Source organism: Atractosteus spatula, chromosome 4 (assembly GCF_055471065.1).
Source record: "Atractosteus spatula isolate fAtrSpa1 chromosome 4, fAtrSpa1.hap1, whole genome shotgun sequence".
In the NCBI taxonomy this organism is placed as follows: domain Eukaryota; kingdom Metazoa; phylum Chordata; class Actinopteri; order Semionotiformes; family Lepisosteidae; genus Atractosteus; species Atractosteus spatula.
Genome location: NC_142709.1, coordinates 34,039,946 through 34,057,751, shown reverse-complemented (window position 1 = coordinate 34,057,751; position 17,806 = coordinate 34,039,946). Strand labels below are relative to the sequence as shown.

Below are 17,806 nucleotides of genomic sequence, written 5' to 3'. Positions count from 1 at the left end.
GCTCACCTGACCTTTCACCCGAACCTTTAACCCTACCGTTCTGTGACATCACCAGTTACTTTAGAATTCTACACATTCCTGTGTCCACAGCACGGAGGACAGTGTCCCAGATCTGAAGCAGGAAAATCAGACGCAACAGCTGGAATACAGATCGTATTGTACACTGTCACAAGAGGGGTTCCCGTGCGGATCCTATTCCTTCTGGAGGCAGACTCTGTCCTGAGGTTCCATAGTGTAGTGGTTATCACGTCTGCTTTACACGCAGTAGGGCCTGGGTTCGATCCCCAGTGGAACCAAGATCGTTGTTCCTCCTAACCCCGTCCCCCGAAAGCCATCGCATCCTTCCTTTAACGTGATGAGTAAAATAGTAAAGATGTCTCTACCGTGAAATACTTGCAGCGTTAATGGTGTCAGAGCAAGGTGATCGCTCGGACGTGGTCTACTCCTGCCTCGTGTGCGACTGCGCTTCCTAGCAAACACAAAGGGGCTGCTGGTCTCTCTCAAGTTTTCCACAGTTCCTGTTCATCTCCCAGAATCACCAATGCACACACTGACTAGAAAAAGACATGAATATCACACAAGTTCCCCTTTTATGTTCTAAGTACATCAACATTCACTATTACCCCAAGACACAGAAAACCAGCATCTGCAGCCCCAAAAGATACTTCCAAGGGCCACAATGGATTCCCACGGGTCAGCAGTCCTTTTAGGTAACAAAGAGAGGGCGTTAGAAAGTCTATGACGCTACAAAGAAGAGCAGCTGCACATAGAAGAGGGATGCCACACATCCAATTTCCCAAATCTCTCTTTGGGCTATGTGGGGAGTCCTCCTGCAGGCTGCACCATGCATTCCCCTCATTTCAATAGCGGTTCACCAGGCCAGTTTCTATGGTCCTTGCCTAGAGCTAATCAAAGTCTCTGCACAGTACCTCCATTCCACTGCCAATGGCTCGCGTGATCTGCAGTTCCTGGACCCATGGTTCCTCTCCTGTGTGGTCTCGCAGCCTGCGGTTTCCCTTGCGCTGCCTGTCCTGGGTCGAGCGCTTTGCGGAAAGAGAGAGTGCCCCTCTATTCAGGCTCCCATCTTCTTAGCCCTTCCGTTAGCCACTCCCCCCCCCCCACCCAGGGGGTTTTCCACTGCTTATCAGGAGGAGGCCTGGGTCGTTTGAGAACTGGGAGTATGCAGACCTTAGGTGTTATGGGCCCTATCACTTCTTTGTTTCCTGCCCCCTCCCCCTCTGCCCAAGGTGTGGTTCAAACTGGCTCAGCAGCCACTCACACCTCTGTGCCTCAGTACCTAAGGTGTGTTAATTGCTTCCTGTCAGGATGGCCAGTGTCTTCTTAACCTGCTGCTAATTGTGACCTGTTCGTCATCTGCATGAGGCGATCGTCAGTGCTCGCGGAACAAAAGAGAAGGGGGCGCTTTTAGGGCTTGGCGGTTGTGCTTCGACCAAAGCCATCTTCTGAGCACCTTAGAACACTCTCAGGCGCATCCAGTACACACCATTAGGAGAAACACGTTCCACAGCAGAGGGATGACACTTCTACTTGAAATGCGAGCTCTTTCAGAAAGAACGAGCACACTGCGAATTAGTGCAAAAGTCGACTCTGGTGGGACTCGAACCCACAACCTTTGAATGCCTTCACACACTCACCGTCTAGAAGTCCAATGCGCTATCCATTGCGCCACAGCTCACCTGACCTTTCACCCGAACCTTTAACCCTACCGTTCTGTGACATCACCAGTTACTTTAGAATTCTACACATTCCTGTGTCCACAGCACGGAGGACAGTGTCCCAGATCTGAAGCAGGAAAATCAGACGCAATACAGATCGTATTGTACACTGTCACAAGAGGGGTTCCCGTGCGGATCCTATTCCTTCTGGAGGCAGACTCTGTCCTGAGGTTCCATAGTGTAGTGGTTATCACGTCTGCTTTACACGCAGTAGGGCCTGGGTTCGATCCCCAGTGGAACCAAGATCGTTGTTCCTCCTAACCCCGTCCCCCGAAAGCCATCGCATCCTTCCTTTAACGTGATGAGTAAAATAGTAAAGATGTCTCTACCGTGAAATACTTGCAGCGTTAATGGTGTCAGAGCAAGGTGATCGCTCGGACGTGGTCTACTCCTGCCTCGTGTGCGACTGCGCTTCCTAGCAAACACAAAGGGGCTGCTGGTCTCCCTCAAGTTTTCCACAGTTCCTGTTCATCTCCCAGAATCACCAATGCACACACTGACTAGAAAAAGACATGAATATCACACGAGTTCCCCTTTTATGTTCTAAGTACATCAACATTCACTATTACCCCAAGACACAGAAAACCAGCATCTGCAGCCCCAAAAGATACTTCCAAGGGCCACAATGGATTCCCACGGGTCAGCAGTCCTTTTAGGTAACAAAGAGAGGGCGTTAGAAAGTCTATGACGCTACAAAGAAGAGCAGCTGCACATAGAAGAGGGATGCCACACATCCAATTTCCCAAATCTCTCTTTGGGCTATGTGGGGAGTCCTCCTGCAGGCTGCACCATGCATTCCCCTCATTTCAATAGCGGTTCACCAGGCCAGTTTCTATGGTCCTTGCCTAGAGCTAATCAAAGTCTCTGCACAGTACCTCCATTCCACTGCCAATGGCTCTCGTGATCTGCAGTTCCTGGACCCATGGTTCCTCTCCTGTGTGGTCTCGCAGCCTGCGGTTTCCCTTGCGCTGCCTGTCCTGGGTCGAGGGCTTTGCGGAAAGAGAGAGTGCCCCTCTATTCAGGCTCCCATCTTCTTAGCCCTTCCGTTAGCCACTCCCCCCCCCCCACCCAGGGGGTTTTCCACTGCTTATCAGGAGGAGGCCTGGGTCGTTTGAGAACTGGGAGTATGCAGACCTTAGGTGTTATGGGCCCTATCACTTCTTTGTTTCCTGCCCCCTCCCCCTCTGCCCAAGGTGTGGTTCAAACTGGCTCAGCAGCCACTCACACCTCTGTGCCTCAGTACCTAAGGTGTGTTAATTGCTTCCTGTCAGGATGGCCAGTGTCTTCTTAACCTGTTGCTAATTGTGACCTGTTCGTCATCTGCATGAGGCGATCGTCAGTGCTCGCGGAACAAAAGAGAAGGGGGCGCTTTTAGGGCTTGGCGGTTGTGCTTCGACCAAAGCCATCTTCTGAGCACCTTAGAACACTCTCAGGCGCATCCAGTACACACCATAAGGAGAAACACGTTCCACAGCAGAGGGATGACACTTCTACTTGAAATGCGAGCTCTTTCAGAAAGAACGAGCACACTGCGAATTAGTGCAAAAGTCGACTCTGGTGGGACTCGAACCCACAACCTTTGAACATCTTCACACACTCACCATCTAGAAGTCCAATGCGCTATCCATTGCGCCACAGAGCCACTGCTCACCTCACCTTTCACCCGAACCTTTAACCCTACCGTTCTGTGACATCACCAGTTACTTTAGAATTCTACACATTCCTGTGTCCACAGCACGGAGGACAGTGTCCCAGATCTGAAGCAGGAAAATCAGACGCAACAGCTGGAATACAGATCGTATTGTACACTGTCACAAGAGGGGTTCCCGTGCGGATCCTATTCCTTCTGGAGGCAGACTCTGTCCTGAGGTTCCATAGTGTAGTGGTTATCACGTTTGCTTTACATGCAGTAGGGCCTGGGTTCGATCCCCAGTGGAACCAAGATCGTTGTTCCTCCTAACCCTGTCCCCCGAAAGCCATCGCATCCTTCCTTTAACGTGATGAGTAAAATAGTAAAGATGTCTCTACCGTGAAATACTTGCAGCGTTCATGGTGTCAGAGCAAGGTGATCGCTCGGACGTGGTCTACTCCTGCCTCGTGTGCGACTGCGCTTCCTAGCAAACACAAAGGGGCTGCTGGTCTCTCTCAAGTTTTCCACAGTTCCTGTTCATCTCCCAGAATCACCAATGCACACACTGACTAGAAAAAGACATGAATATCACACAAGTTCCCCTTTTATGTTCTAAGTACATCAACATTCACTATTACCCCAAGACACAGAAAACCAGCATCTGCAGCCCCAAAAGATACTTCCAAGGGCCACAATGGATTCCCACGGGTCAGCAGTCCTTTTAGGTAACAAAGAGAGGGCGTTAGAAAGTCTATGACGCTACAAAGAAGAGCAGCTGCACATAGAAGAGGGATGCCACACATCCAATTTCCCAAATCTCTCTTTGGGCTATGTGGGGAGTCCTCCTGCAGGCTGCACCATGCATTCCCCTCATTTCAATAGCGGTTCACCAGGCCAGTTTCTATGGTCCTTGCCTAGAGCTAATCAAAGTCTCTGCACAGTACCTCCATTCCACTGCCAATGGCTCGCGTGATCTGCAGTTCCTGGACCCATGGTTCCTCTCCTGTGTGGTCTCGCAGCCTGCGGTTTCCCTTGCGCTGCCTGCCCTGGGTCGAGGGCTTTGCGGAAAGAGAGAGTGCCCCTCTATTCAGGCTCCCATCTTCTTAGCCCTTCCGTTAGCCACTCCCCCCCCCCCACCCAGGGGGTTTTCCACTGCTTATCAGGAGGAGGCCTGGGTCGTTTGAGAACTGGGAGTATGCAGACCTTAGGTGTTATGGGCCCTATCACTTCTTTGTTTCCTGCCCCCTCCCCCTCTGCCCAAGGTGTGGTTCAAACTGGCTCAGCAGCCACTCACACCTCTGTGCCTCAGTACCTAAGGTGTGTTAATTGCTTCCTGTCAGGATGGCCAGTGTCTTCTTAACCTGTTGCTAATTGTGACCTGTTCGTCATCTGCATGAGGCGATCGTCAGTGCTCGCGGAACAAAAGAGAAGGGGGCGCTTTTAGGGCTTGGCGGTTGTGCTTCGACCAAAGCCATCTTCTGAGCACCTTAGAACACTCTCAGGCGCATCCAGTACACACCATAAGGAGAAACACGTTCCACAGCAGAGGGATGACACTTCTACTTGAAATGCGAGCTCTTTCAGAAAGAACGAGCACACTGCGAATTAGTGCAAAAGTCGACTCTGGTGGGACTCGAACCCACAACCTTTGAATGCCTTCACACACTCACCGTCTAGAAGTCCAATGCGCTATCCATTGCGCCACAGAGCCACTGCTCACCTGACCTTTCACCCGAACCTTTAACCCTACCGTTCTGTGACATCACCAGTTACTTTAGAATTCTACACATTCCTGTGTCCACAGCACGGAGGACAGTGTCCCAGATCTGAAGCAGCAAAATCAGACGCAACAGCTGGAATACAGATCGTATTGTACACTGTCACAAGAGGGGTTCCCGTGCGGATCCTATTCCTTCTGGAGGCAGACTCTGTCCTAAGGTTCCATAGTGTAGTGGTTATCACGTCTGCTTTACATGCTGTAGGGCCTGGGTTCGATCCCCAGTGGAACCAAGATCGTTGTTCCTCCTAACCCCGTCCCCCGAAAGCCATCGCATCCTTCCTTTAACGTGATGAGTAAAATAGTAAAGATGTCTCTACCGTGAAATACTTGCAGCGTTAATGGTGTCAGAGCAAGGTGATCGCTCGGACGTGGTCTACTCCTGCCTCGTGTGCGACTGCGCTTCCTAGCAAACACAAAGGGGCTGCTGGTCTCCCTCAAGTTTTCCACAGTTCCTGTTCATCTCCCAGAATCACCAATGCACACACTGACTAGAAAAAGACATGAATATCACACGAGTTCCCCTTTTATGTTCTAAGTACATCAACATTCACTATTACCCCAAGACACAGAAAACCAGCATCTGCAGCCCCAAAAGATACTTCCAAGGGCCACAATGGATTCCCACGGGTCAGCAGTCCTTTTAGGTAACAAAGAGAGGGCGTTAGAAAGTCTATGACGCTACAAAGCAGAGCAGCTGCACATAGAAGAGGGATGCCACACATCCAATTTCCCAAATCTCTCTTTGGGCTATGTGGGGAGTCCTCCTGCAGGCTGCACCATGCATTCCCCTCATTTCAATAGCGGTTCACCAGGCCAGTTTCTATGGTCCTTGCCTAGAGCTAATCAAAGTCTCTGCACAGTACCTCCATTCCACTGCCAATGGCTCTCGTGATCTGCAGTTCCTGGACCCATGGTTCCTCTCCTGTGTGGTCTCGCAGCCTGTGGTTTCCCTTGCGCTGCCTGTCCTGGGTCGAGGGCTTTGCGGAAAGAGAGAGTGCCCCTCTATTCAGGCTCCCATCTTCTTAGCCCTTCCGTTAGCCACTCCCCCCCCCCCACCCAGGGGGTTTTCCACTGCTTATCAGGAGGAGGCCTGGGTCGTTTGAGAACTGGGAGTATGCAGACCTTAGGTGTTATGGGCCCTATCACTTCTTTGTTTCCTGCCCCCTCCCCCTCTGCCCAAGGTGTGGTTCAAACTGGCTCAGCAGCCACTCACACCTCTGTGCCTCAGTACCTAAGGTGTGTTAATTGCTTCCTGTCAGGATGGCCAGTGTCTTCTTAACCTGTTGCTAATTGTGACCTGTTCGTCATCTGCATGAGGCGATCGTCAGTGCTCGCGGAACAAAAGAGAAGGGGGCGCTTTTAGGGCTTGGCGGTTGTGCTTCGACCAAAGCCATCTTCTGAGCACCTTAGAACACTCTCAGGCGCATCCAGTACACACCATAAGGAGAAACACTTCTACTTGAAATGCGAGCTCTTTCAGAAAGAACGAGCACACTGCGAATTAGTGCAAAGGTCGACTCTGGTGGGACTCGAACCCACAACCTTTGAATGCCTTCACACACTCACCGTCTAGAAGTCCAATGCGCTATCCATTGCGCCACTGCTCACCTGACCTTTCACCCGAACCTTTAACCCTACCGTTCTGTGACATCACCAGTTACTTTAGAATTCTACACATTCCTGTGTCCACAGCACGGAGGACAGTGTCCCAGATCTGAAGCAGGAAAATCAGACGCAATACAGATCGTATTGTACACTGTCACAAGAGGGGTTCCCGTGCGGATCCTATTCCTTCTGGAGGCAGACTCTGTCCTGAGGTTCCATAGTGTAGTGGTTATCACGTCTGCTTTACACGCAGTAGGGCCTGGGTTCGATCCCCAGTGGAACCAAGATCGTTGTTCCTCCTAACCCCGTCCCCCGAAAGCCATCGCATCCTTCCTTTAACGTGATGAGTAAAATAGTAAAGATGTCTCTACCGTGAAATACTTGCAGCGTTAATGGTGTCAGAGCAAGGTGATCGCTCGGACGTGGTCTACTCCTGCCTCGTGTGCGACTGCGCTTCCTAGCAAACACAAAGGGGCTGCTGGTCTCCCTCAAGTTTTCCACAGTTCCTGTTCATCTCCCAGAATCACCAATGCACACACTGACTAGAAAAAGACATGAATATCACACGAGTTCCCCTTTTATGTTCTAAGTACATCAACATTCACTATTACCCCAAGACACAGAAAACCAGCATCTGCAGCCCCAAAAGATACTTCCAAGGGCCACAATGGATTCCCACGGGTCAGCAGTCCTTTTAGGTAACAAAGAGAGGGCGTTAGAAAGTCTATGACGCTACAAAGAAGAGCAGCTGCACATAGAAGAGGGATGCCACACATCCAATTTCCCAAATCTCTCTTTGGGCTATGTGGGGAGTCCTCCTGCAGGCTGCACCATGCATTCCCCTCATTTCAATAGCGGTTCACCAGGCCAGTTTCTATGGTCCTTGCCTAGAGCTAATCAAAGTCTCTGCACAGTACCTCCATTCCACTGCCAATGGCTCTCGTGATCTGCAGTTCCTGGACCCATGGTTCCTCTCCTGTGTGGTCTCGCAGCCTGCGGTTTCCCTTGCGCTGCCTGTCCTGGGTCGAGGGCTTTGCGGAAAGAGAGAGTGCCCCTCTATTCAGGCTCCCATCTTCTTAGCCCTTCCGTTAGCCACTCCCCCCCCCCCACCCAGGGGGTTTTCCACTGCTTATCAGGAGGAGGCCTGGGTCGTTTGAGAACTGGGAGTATGCAGACCTTAGGTGTTATGGGCCCTATCACTTCTTTGTTTCCTGCCCCCTCCCCCTCTGCCCAAGGTGTGGTTCAAACTGGCTCAGCAGCCACTCACACCTCTGTGCCTCAGTACCTAAGGTGTGTTAATTGCTTCCTGTCAGGATGGCCAGTGTCTTCTTAACCTGTTGCTAATTGTGACCTGTTCGTCATCTGCATGAGGCGATCGTCAGTGCTCGCGGAACAAAAGAGAAGGGGGCGCTTTTAGGGCTTGGCGGTTGTGCTTCGACCAAAGCCATCTTCTGAGCACCTTAGAACACTCTCAGGCGCATCCAGTACACACCATAAGGAGAAACACGTTCCACAGCAGAGGGATGACACTTCTACTTGAAATGCGAGCTCTTTCAGAAAGAACGAGCACACTGCGAATTAGTGCAAAAGTCGACTCTGGTGGGACTCGAACCCACAACCTTTGAATGCCTTCACACACTCACCGTCTAGAAGTCCAATGCGCTATCCATTGCGCCACAGAGCCACTGCTCACCTGACCTTTCACCCGAACCTTTAACCCTACCGTTCTGTGACATCACCAGTTACTTTAGAATTCTACACATTCCTGTGTCCACAGCACGGAGGACAGTGTCCCAGATCTGAAGCAGGAAAATCAGACGCAATACAGATCGTATTGTACACTGTCACAAGAGGGGTTCCCGTGCGGATCCTATTCCTTCTGGAGGCAGACTCTGTCCTGAGGTTCCATAGTGTAGTGGTTATCACGTCTGCTTTACACGCAGTAGGGCCTGGGTTCGATCCCCAGTGGAACCAAGATCGTTGTTCCTCCTAACCCCGTCCCCCGAAAGCCATCGCATCCTTCCTTTAACGTGATGAGTAAAATAGTAAAGATGTCTCTACCGTGAAATACTTGCAGCGTTAATGGTGTCAGAGCAAGGTGATCGCTCGGACGTGGTCTACTCCTGCCTCGTGTGCGACTGCGCTTCCTAGCAAACACAAAGGGGCTGCTGGTCTCTCTCAAGTTTTCCACAGTTCCTGTTCATCTCCCAGAATCACCAATGCACACACTGACTAGAAAAAGACATGAATATCACACAAGTTCCCCTTTTATGTTCTAAGTACATCAACATTCACTATTACCCCAAGACACAGAAAACCAGCATCTGCAGCCCCAAAAGATACTTCCAAGGGCCACAATGGATTCCCACGGGTCAGCAGTCCTTTTAGGTAACAAAGAGAGGGCGTTAGAAAGTCTATGACGCTACAAAGAAGAGCAGCTGCACATAGAAGAGGGATGCCACACATCCAATTTCCCAAATCTCTCTTTGGGCTATGTGGGGAGTCCTCCTGCAGGCTGCACCATGCATTCCCCTCATTTCAATAGCGGTTCACCAGGCCAGTTTCTATGGTCCTTGCCTAGAGCTAATCAAAGTCTCTGCACAGTACCTCCATTCCACTGCCAATGGCTCGCGTGATCTGCAGTTCCTGGACCCATGGTTCCTCTCCTGTGTGGTCTCGCAGCCTGCGGTTTCCCTTGCGCTGCCTGTCCTGGGTCGAGGGCTTTGCGGAAAGAGAGAGTGCCCCTCTATTCAGGCTCCCATCTTCTTAGCCCTTCCGTTAGCCACTCCCCCCCCCCCACCCAGGGGGTTTTCCACTGCTTATCAGGAGGAGGCCTGGGTCGTTTGAGAACTGGGAGTATGCAGACCTTAGGTGTTATGGGCCCTATCACTTCTTTGTTTCCTGCCCCCTCCCCCTCTGCCCAAGGTGTGGTTCAAACTGGCTCAGCAGCCACTCACACCTCTGTGCCTCAGTACCTAAGGTGTGTTAATTGCTTCCTGTCAGGATGGCCAGTGTCTTCTTAACCTGTTGCTAATTGTGACCTGTTCGTCATCTGCATGAGGCGATCGTCAGTGCTCGCGGAACAAAAGAGAAGGGGGCGCTTTTAGGGCTTGGCGGTTGTGCTTCGACCAAAGCCATCTTCTGAGCACCTTAGAACACTCTCAGGCGCATCCAGTACACACCATAAGGAGAAACACTTCTACTTGAAATGCGAGCTCTTTCAGAAAGAACGAGCACACTGCGAATTAGTGCAAAAGTCGACTCTGGTGGGACTCGAACCCACAACCTTTGAATGCCTTCACACACTCACCGTCTAGAAGTCCAATGCGCTATCCATTGCGCCACTGCTCACCTGACCTTTCACCCGAACCTTTAACCCTACCGTTCTGTGACATCACCAGTTACTTTAGAATTCTACACATTCCTGTGTCCACAGCACGGAGGACAGTGTCCCAGATCTGAAGCAGGAAAATCAGACGCAATACAGATCGTATTGTACACTGTCACAAGAGGGGTTCCCGTGCGGATCCTATTCCTTCTGGAGGCAGACTCTGTCCTGAGGTTCCATAGTGTACTGGTTATCACGTCTGCTTTACACGCATTAGGGCCTGGGTTTGATCCCCAGTGGAACCAAGATCGTTGTTCCTCCTAACCCCGTCCCCCGAAAGCCATCGCATCCTTCCTTTAACGTGATGAGTAAAATAGTAAAGATGTCTCTACCGTGAAATACTTGCAGCGTTAATGGTGTCAGAGCAAGGTGATCGCTCGGACGTGGTCTACTCCTGCCTCGTGTGCGACTGCGCTTCCTAGCAAACACAAAGGGGCTGCTGGTCTCCCTCAAGTTTTCCACAGTTCCTGTTCATCTCCCAGAATCACCAATGCACACACTGACTAGAAAAAGACATGAATATCACACGAGTTCCCCTTTTATGTTCTAAGTACATCAACATTCACTATTACCCCAAGACACAGAAAACCAGCATCTGCAGCCCCAAAAGATACTTCCAAGGGCCACAATGGATTCCCACGGGTCAGCAGTCCTTTTAGGTAACAAAGAGAGGGCGTTAGAAAGTCTATGACGCTACAAAGAAGAGCAGCTGCACATAGAAGAGGGATGCCACACATCCAATTTCCCAAATCTCTCTTTGGGCTATGTGGGGAGTCCTCCTGCAGGCTGCACCATGCATTCCCCTCATTTCAATAGCGGTTCACCAGGCCAGTTTCTATGGTCCTTGCCTAGAGCTAATCAAAGTCTCTGCACAGTACCTCCATTCCACTGCCAATGGCTCGCGTGATCTGCAGTTCCTGGACCCATGGTTCCTCTCCTGTGTGGTCTCGCAGCCTGCGGTTTCCCTTGCGCTGCCTGTCCTGGGTCGAGGGCTTTGCGGAAAGAGAGAGTGCCCCTCTATTCAGGCTCCCATCTTCTTAGCCCTTCCGTTAGCCACTCCCCCCCCCCCACCCAGGGGGTTTTCCACTGCTTATCAGGAGGAGGCCTGGGTCGTTTGAGAACTGGGAGTATGCAGACCTTAGGTGTTATGGGCCCTATCACTTCTTTGTTTCCTGCCCCCTCCCCCTCTGCCCAAGGTGTGGTTCAAACTGGCTCAGCAGCCACTCACACCTCTGTGCCTCAGTACCTAAGGTGTGTTAATTGCTTCCTGTCAGGATGGCCAGTGTCTTCTTAACCTGTTGCTAATTGTGACCTGTTCGTCATCTGCATGAGGCGATCGTCAGTGCTCGCGGAACAAAAGAGAAGGGGGCGCTTTTAGGGCTTGGCGGTTGTGCTTCGACCAAAGCCATCTTCTGAGCACCTTAGAACACTCTCAGGCGCATCCAGTACACACCATAAGGAGAAACACGTTCCACAGCAGAGGGATGACACTTCTACTTGAAATGCGAGCTCTTTCAGAAAGAACGAGCACACTGCGAATTAGTGCAAAAGTCGACTCTGGTGGGACTCGAACCCACAACCTTTGAATGCCTTCACACACTCACCGTCTAGAAGTCCAATGCGCTATCCATTGCGCCACAGAGCCACTGCTCACCTGACCTTTCACCCGAACCTTTAACCCTACCGGTCTGTGACATCACCAGTTACTTTAGAATTCTACACATTCCTGTGTCCACAGCACGGAGGACAGTGTCCCAGATCTGAAGCAGGAAAATCAGACGCAATACAGATCGTATTGTACACTGTCACAAGAGGGGTTCCCGTGCGGATCCTATTCCTTCTGGAGGCAGACTCTGTCCTGAGGTTCCATAGTGTAGTGGTTATCACGTCTGCTTTACACGCAGTAGGGCCTGGGTTCGATCCCCAGTGGAACCAAGATCGTTGTTCCTCCTAACCCCGTCCCCCGAAAGCCATCGCATCCTTCCTTTAACGTGATGAGTAAAATAGTAAAGATGTCTCTACCGTGAAATACTTGCAGCGTTAATGGTGTCAGAGCAAGGTGATCGCTCGGACGTGGTCTACTCCTGCCTCGTGTGCGACTGCGCTTCCTAGCAAACACAAAGGGGCTGCTGGTCTCCCTCAAGTTTTCCACAGTTCCTGTTCATCTCCCAGAATCACCAATGCACACACTGACTAGAAAAAGACATGAATGTCACACAAGTTCCCCTTTTATGTTCTAAGTACATCAACATTCACTATTACCCCAAGACACAGAAAACCAGCATCTGCAGCCCCAAAAGATACTTCCAAGGGCCACAATGGATTCCCACGGGTCAGCAGTCCTTTTAGGTAACAAAGAGAGGGCGTTAGAAAGTCTATGACGCTACAAAGAAGAGCAGCTGCACATAGAAGAGGGATGCCACACATCCAATTTCCCAAATCTCTCTTTGGGCTATGTGGGGAGTCCTCCTGCAGGCTGCACCATGCATTCCCCTCATTTCAATAGCGGTTCACCAGGCCAGTTTCTATGGTCCTTGCCTAGAGCTAATCAAAGTCTCTGCACAGTACCTCCATTCCACTGCCAATGGCTCGCGTGATCTGCAGTTCCTGGACCCATGGTTCCTCTCCTGTGTGGTCTCGCAGCCTGCGGTTTCCCTTGCGCTGCCTGTCCTGGGTCGAGCGCTTTGCGGAAAGAGAGAGTGCCCCTCTATTCAGGCTCCCATCTTCTTAGCCCTTCCGTTAGCCACTCCCCCCCCCCCACCCAGGGGGTTTTCCACTGCTTATCAGGAGGAGGCCTGGGTCGTTTGAGAACTGGGAGTATGCAGACCTTAGGTGTTATGGGCCCTATCACTTCTTTGTTTCCTGCCCCCTCCCCCTCTGCCCAAGGTGTGGTTCAAACTGGCTCAGCAGCCACTCACACCTCTGTGCCTCAGTACCTAAGGTGTGTTAATTGCTTCCTGTCAGGATGGCCAGTGTCTTCTTAACCTGTTGCTAATTGTGACCTGTTCGTCATCTGCATGAGGCGATCGTCAGTGCTCGCGGAACAAAAGAGAAGGGGGCGCTTTTAGGGCTTGGCGGTTGTGCTTCGACCAAAGCCATCTTCTGAGCACCTTAGAACACTCTCAGGCGCATCCAGTACACACCATAAGGAGAAACACTTCTACTTGAAATGCGAGCTCTTTCAGAAAGAACGAGCACACTGCGAATTAGTGCAAAGGTCGACTCTGGTGGGATTCGAACCCACAACCTTTGAATGCCTTCACACACTCACCGTCTAGAAGTCCAATGCGCTATCCATTGCGCCACTGCTCACCTGACCTTTCACCCGAACCTTTAACCCTACCGTTCTGTGACATCACCAGTTACTTTAGAATTCTACACATTCCTGTGTCCACAGCACGGAGGACAGTGTCCCAGATCTGAAGCAGGAAAATCAGACGCAATACAGATCGTATTGTACACTGTCACAAGAGGGGTTCCCGTGCGGATCCTATTCCTTCTGGAGGCAGACTCTGTCCTGAGGTTCCATAGTGTAGTGGTTATCACGTCTGCTTTACACGCAGTAGGGCCTGGGTTCGATCCCCAGTGAAACCAAGATCGTTGTTCCTCCTAACCCCGTCCCCCGAAAGCCATCGCATCCTTCCTTTAACGTGATGAGTAAAATAGTAAAGATGTCTCTACCGTGAAATACTTGCAGCGTTAATGGTGTCAGAGCAAGGTGATCGCTCGGACGTGGTCTACTCCTGCCTCGTGTGCGACTGCGCTTCCTAGCAAACACAAAGGGGCTGCTGGTCTCTCTCAAGTTTTCCACAGTTCCTGTTCATCTCCCAGAATCACCAATGCACACACTGACTAGAAAAAGACATGAATATCACACGAGTTCCCCTTTTATGTTCTAAGTACATCAACATTCACTATTACCCCAAGACACAGAAAACCAGCATCTGCAGCCCCAAAAGATACTTCCAAGGGCCACAATGGATTCCCATGGGTCAGCAGTCCTTTTAGGTAACAAAGAGAGGGCGTTAGAAAGTCTATGACGCTACAAAGAAGAGCAGCTGCACATAGAAGAGGGATGCCACACATCCAATTTCCCAAATCTCTCTTTGGGCTATGTGGGGAGTCCTCCTGCAGGCTGCACCATGCATTCCCCTCATTTCAATAGCGGTTCACCAGGCCAGTTTCTATGGTCCTTGCCTAGAGCTAATCAAAGTCTCTGCACAGTACCTCCATTCCACTGCCAATGGCTCGCGTGATCTGCAGTTCCTGGACCCGTGGTTCCTCTCCTGTGTGGTCTCGCAGCCTGCGGTTTCCCTTGCGCTGCCTGCCCTGGGTCGAGGGCTTTGCGGAAAGAGAGAGTGCCCCTCTATTCAGGCTCCCATCTTCTTAGCCCTTCCGTTAGCCACTCCCCCCCCCCACCCAGGGGGTTTTCCACTGCTTATCAGGAGGAGGCCTGGGTCGTTTGAGAACTGGGAGTATGCAGACCTTAGGTGTTATGGGCCCTATCACTTCTTTGTTTCCTACCCCCTCCCCCTCTGCCCAAGGTGTGGTTCAAACTGGCTCAGCAGCCACTCACACCTCTGTGCCTCAGTACCTAAGGTGTGTTAATTGCTTCCTGTCAGGATGGCCAGTGTCTTCTTAACCTGTTGCTAATTGTGACCTGTTCGTCATCTGCATGAGGCGATCGTCAGTGCTCGCGGAACAAAAGAGAAGGGGGCGCTTTTAGGGCTTGGCGGTTGTGCTTCGACCAAAGCCATCTTCTGAGCACCTTAGAACACTCTCAGGCGCATCCAGTACACACCATAAGGAGAAACACGTTCCACAGCAGAGGGATGACACTTCTACTTGAAATGCGAGCTCTTTCAGAAAGACCGAGCACACTGCGAATTAGTGCAAAAGTCGACTCTGGTGGGACTCGAACCCACAACCTTTGAACATCTTCACACACTCACCGTCTAGAAGTCCAATGCGCTATCCATTGCGCCACAGAGCCACTGCTCACCTCACCTTTCACCCGAACCTTTAACCCTACCGGTCTGTGACATCACCAGTTACTTTAGAATTCTACACATTCCTGTGTCCACAGCACGGAGGACAGTGTCCCAGATCTGAAGCAGGAAAATCAGACGCAATACAGATCGTATTGTACACTGTCACAAGAGGGGTTCCCGTGCGGATCCTATTCCTTCTGGAGGCAGACTCTGTCCTGAGGTTCCATAGTGTAGTGGTTATCACGTCTGCTTTACACGCAGTAGGGCCTGGGTTCGATCCCCAGTGGAACCAAGATCGTTGTTCCTCCTAACCCCGTCCCCCGAAAGCCATCGCATCCTTCCTTTAACGTGATGAGTAAAATAGTAAAGATGTCTCTACCGTGAAATACTTGCAGCGTTAATGGTGTCAGAGCAAGGTGATCGCTCGGACGTGGTCTACTCCTGCCTCGTGTGCGACTGCGCTTCCTAGCAAACACAAAGGGGCTGCTGGTCTCCCTCAAGTTTTCCACAGTTCCTGTTCATCTCCCAGAATCACCAATGCACACACTGACTAGAAAAAGACATGAATGTCACACAAGTTCCCCTTTTATGTTCTAAGTACATCAACATTCACTATTACCCCAAGACACAGAAAACCAGCATCTGCAGCCCCAAAAGATACTTCCAAGGGCCACAATGGATTCCCACGGGTCAGCAGTCCTTTTAGGTAACAAAGAGAGGGCGTTAGAAAGTCTATGACGCTACAAAGAAGAGCAGCTGCACATAGAAGAGGGATGCCACACATCCAATTTCCCAAATCTCTCTTTGGGCTATGTGGGGAGTCCTCCTGCAGGCTGCACCATGCATTCCCCTCATTTCAATAGCGGTTCACCAGGCCAGTTTCTATGGTCCTTGCCTAGAGCTAATCAAAGTCTCTGCACAGTACCTCCATTCCACTGCCAATGGCTCGCGTGATCTGCAGTTCCTGGACCCATGGTTCCTCTCCTGTGTGGTCTCGCAGCCTGCGGTTTCCCTTGCGCTGCCTGTCCTGGGTCGAGCGCTTTGCGGAAAGAGAGAGTGCCCCTCTATTCAGGCTCCCATCTTCTTAGCCCTTCCGTTAGCCACTCCCCCCCCCCCACCCAGGGGGTTTTCCACTGCTTATCAGGAGGAGGCCTGGGTCGTTTGAGAACTGGGAGTATGCAGACCTTAGGTGTTATGGGCCCTATCACTTCTTTGTTTCCTGCCCCCTCCCCCTCTGCCCAAGCTGTGGTTCAAACTGGCTCAGCAGCCACTCACACCTCTGTGCCTCAGTACCTAAGGTGTGTTAATTGCTTCCTGTCAGGATGGCCAGTGTCTTCTTAACCTGCTGCTAATTGTGACCTGTTCGTCATCTGCATGAGGCGATCGTCAGTGCTCGCGGAACAAAAGAGAAGGGGGCGCTTTTAGGGCTTGGCGGTTGTGCTTCGACCAAAGCCATCTTCTGAGCACCTTAGAACACTCTCAGGCGCATCCAGTACACACCATAAGGAGAAACACTTCTACTTGAAATGCGAGCTCTTTCAGAAAGAACGAGCACACTGCGAATTAGTGCAAAGGTCGACTCTGGTGGGACTCGAACCCACAACCTTTGAATGCCTTCACACACTCACCGTCTAGAAGTCCAATGCGCTATCCATTGCGCCACAGAGCCACTGCTCACCTGACCTTTCACCCGAACCTTTAACCCTACCGTTCTGTGACATCACCAGTTACTTTAGAATTCTACACATTCCTGTGTCCACAGCACGGAGGACAGTGTCCCAGATCTGAAGCAGGAAAATCAGACGCAACAGCTGGAATACAGATCGTATTGTACACTGTCACAAGAGGGGTTCCCGTGCGGATCCTATTCCTTCTGGAGGCAGACTTGGTCCTGAGGTTCCATAGTTTAGTGTTTATCACGTCTGCTTTACACGCTGTAGGGCCTGGGTTCGATCCCCAGTGGAACCAAGATCGTTGTTCCTCCTAACCCCGTCCCCCGAAAGCCATCGCATCCTTCCTTTAACGTGATGAGTAAAATAGTAAAGATGTCTCTACCGTGAAATACTTGCAGCGTTAATGGTGTCAGAGCAAGGTGATCGCTCGGACGTGGTCTACTCCTGCCTCGTGTGTGACTGCGCTTCCTAGCAAACACAAAGGGGCTGCTGGTCTCCCTCAAGTTTTCCACAGTTCCTGTTCATCTCCCAGAATCACCAATGCACACACTGACTAGAAAAAGACATGAATATCACACGAGTTCCCCTTTTATGTTCTAAGTACATCAACATTCACTATTACCCCAAGACACAGAAAACCAGCATCTGCAGCCCCAAAAGATACTTCCAAGGGCCACAATGGATTCCCACGGGTCAGCAGTCCTTTTAGGTAACAAAGAGAGGGCGTTAGAAAGTCTATGACGCTACAAAGAAGAGCAGCTGCACATAGAAGAGGGATGCCACACATCCAATTTCCCAAATCTCTCTTTGGGCTATGTGGGGAGTCCTCCTGCAGGCTGCACCATGCATTCCCCTCATTTCAATAGCGGTTCACCAGGCCAGTTTCTATGGTCCTTGCCTAGAGCTAATCAAAGTCTCTGCACAGTACCTCCATTCCACTGCCAATAGCTCTCGTGATCTGCAGTTCCTGGACCCATGGTTCCTCTCCTGTGTGGTCTCGCAG

The 17,806-nt window shown here is 51.1% G+C and overlaps 16 non-coding genes across 16 annotated transcripts; 10 read left to right on the top strand and 6 right to left on the bottom strand.

Annotated features, from left to right (window-relative positions):
* Nucleotides 1-223: 223 nt before the first annotated feature.
* Nucleotides 224-296, top strand: trnav-uac (transfer RNA valine (anticodon UAC)). Its single transcript has one exon. It is a non-coding gene; the product is annotated as a tRNA-Val (tRNA).
* Nucleotides 297-1,905: 1,609 nt separating this feature from the next.
* trnav-uac (transfer RNA valine (anticodon UAC)) lies at nucleotides 1,906-1,978 on the top strand. The gene has a single exon. It is a non-coding gene; the product is annotated as a tRNA-Val (tRNA).
* Nucleotides 1,979-3,285: 1,307 nt separating this feature from the next.
* On the bottom strand, nucleotides 3,286-3,378 carry trnar-ucu (transfer RNA arginine (anticodon UCU)). The gene is made up of 2 exons: nucleotides 3,342-3,378; nucleotides 3,286-3,321 (listed from the first exon to the last, which is right to left on the bottom strand). It is a non-coding gene; the product is annotated as a tRNA-Arg (tRNA).
* Nucleotides 3,379-3,604: 226 nt separating this feature from the next.
* Nucleotides 3,605-3,677, top strand: trnav-uac (transfer RNA valine (anticodon UAC)). The gene has a single exon. It is a non-coding gene; the product is annotated as a tRNA-Val (tRNA).
* A 1,307-nt stretch (nucleotides 3,678-4,984) lies between these two features.
* Nucleotides 4,985-5,077, bottom strand: trnar-ucu (transfer RNA arginine (anticodon UCU)). Its single transcript has 2 exons — nucleotides 5,041-5,077; nucleotides 4,985-5,020 (listed from the first exon to the last, which is right to left on the bottom strand). It is a non-coding gene; the product is annotated as a tRNA-Arg (tRNA).
* A 226-nt stretch (nucleotides 5,078-5,303) lies between these two features.
* On the top strand, nucleotides 5,304-5,376 carry trnav-uac (transfer RNA valine (anticodon UAC)). Its single transcript has one exon. It is a non-coding gene; the product is annotated as a tRNA-Val (tRNA).
* A 1,586-nt stretch (nucleotides 5,377-6,962) lies between these two features.
* trnav-uac (transfer RNA valine (anticodon UAC)) lies at nucleotides 6,963-7,035 on the top strand. Its single transcript has one exon. It is a non-coding gene; the product is annotated as a tRNA-Val (tRNA).
* Nucleotides 7,036-8,342: 1,307 nt separating this feature from the next.
* Nucleotides 8,343-8,435, bottom strand: trnar-ucu (transfer RNA arginine (anticodon UCU)). The gene is made up of 2 exons: nucleotides 8,399-8,435; nucleotides 8,343-8,378 (listed from the first exon to the last, which is right to left on the bottom strand). It is a non-coding gene; the product is annotated as a tRNA-Arg (tRNA).
* Nucleotides 8,436-8,652: 217 nt separating this feature from the next.
* On the top strand, nucleotides 8,653-8,725 carry trnav-uac (transfer RNA valine (anticodon UAC)). Its single transcript has one exon. It is a non-coding gene; the product is annotated as a tRNA-Val (tRNA).
* A 1,586-nt stretch (nucleotides 8,726-10,311) lies between these two features.
* trnav-uac (transfer RNA valine (anticodon UAC)) lies at nucleotides 10,312-10,384 on the top strand. The gene has a single exon. It is a non-coding gene; the product is annotated as a tRNA-Val (tRNA).
* A 1,307-nt stretch (nucleotides 10,385-11,691) lies between these two features.
* trnar-ucu (transfer RNA arginine (anticodon UCU)) lies at nucleotides 11,692-11,784 on the bottom strand. Its single transcript has 2 exons — nucleotides 11,748-11,784; nucleotides 11,692-11,727 (listed from the first exon to the last, which is right to left on the bottom strand). It is a non-coding gene; the product is annotated as a tRNA-Arg (tRNA).
* A 217-nt stretch (nucleotides 11,785-12,001) lies between these two features.
* Nucleotides 12,002-12,074, top strand: trnav-uac (transfer RNA valine (anticodon UAC)). The gene has a single exon. It is a non-coding gene; the product is annotated as a tRNA-Val (tRNA).
* A 1,586-nt stretch (nucleotides 12,075-13,660) lies between these two features.
* Nucleotides 13,661-13,733, top strand: trnav-uac (transfer RNA valine (anticodon UAC)). The gene has a single exon. It is a non-coding gene; the product is annotated as a tRNA-Val (tRNA).
* Nucleotides 13,734-15,039: 1,306 nt separating this feature from the next.
* Nucleotides 15,040-15,132, bottom strand: trnar-ucu (transfer RNA arginine (anticodon UCU)). The gene is made up of 2 exons: nucleotides 15,096-15,132; nucleotides 15,040-15,075 (listed from the first exon to the last, which is right to left on the bottom strand). It is a non-coding gene; the product is annotated as a tRNA-Arg (tRNA).
* Nucleotides 15,133-15,349: 217 nt separating this feature from the next.
* Nucleotides 15,350-15,422, top strand: trnav-uac (transfer RNA valine (anticodon UAC)). Its single transcript has one exon. It is a non-coding gene; the product is annotated as a tRNA-Val (tRNA).
* A 1,284-nt stretch (nucleotides 15,423-16,706) lies between these two features.
* On the bottom strand, nucleotides 16,707-16,799 carry trnar-ucu (transfer RNA arginine (anticodon UCU)). The gene is made up of 2 exons: nucleotides 16,763-16,799; nucleotides 16,707-16,742 (listed from the first exon to the last, which is right to left on the bottom strand). It is a non-coding gene; the product is annotated as a tRNA-Arg (tRNA).
* Between the last annotated feature and the right edge of the window lie 1,007 nt (nucleotides 16,800-17,806).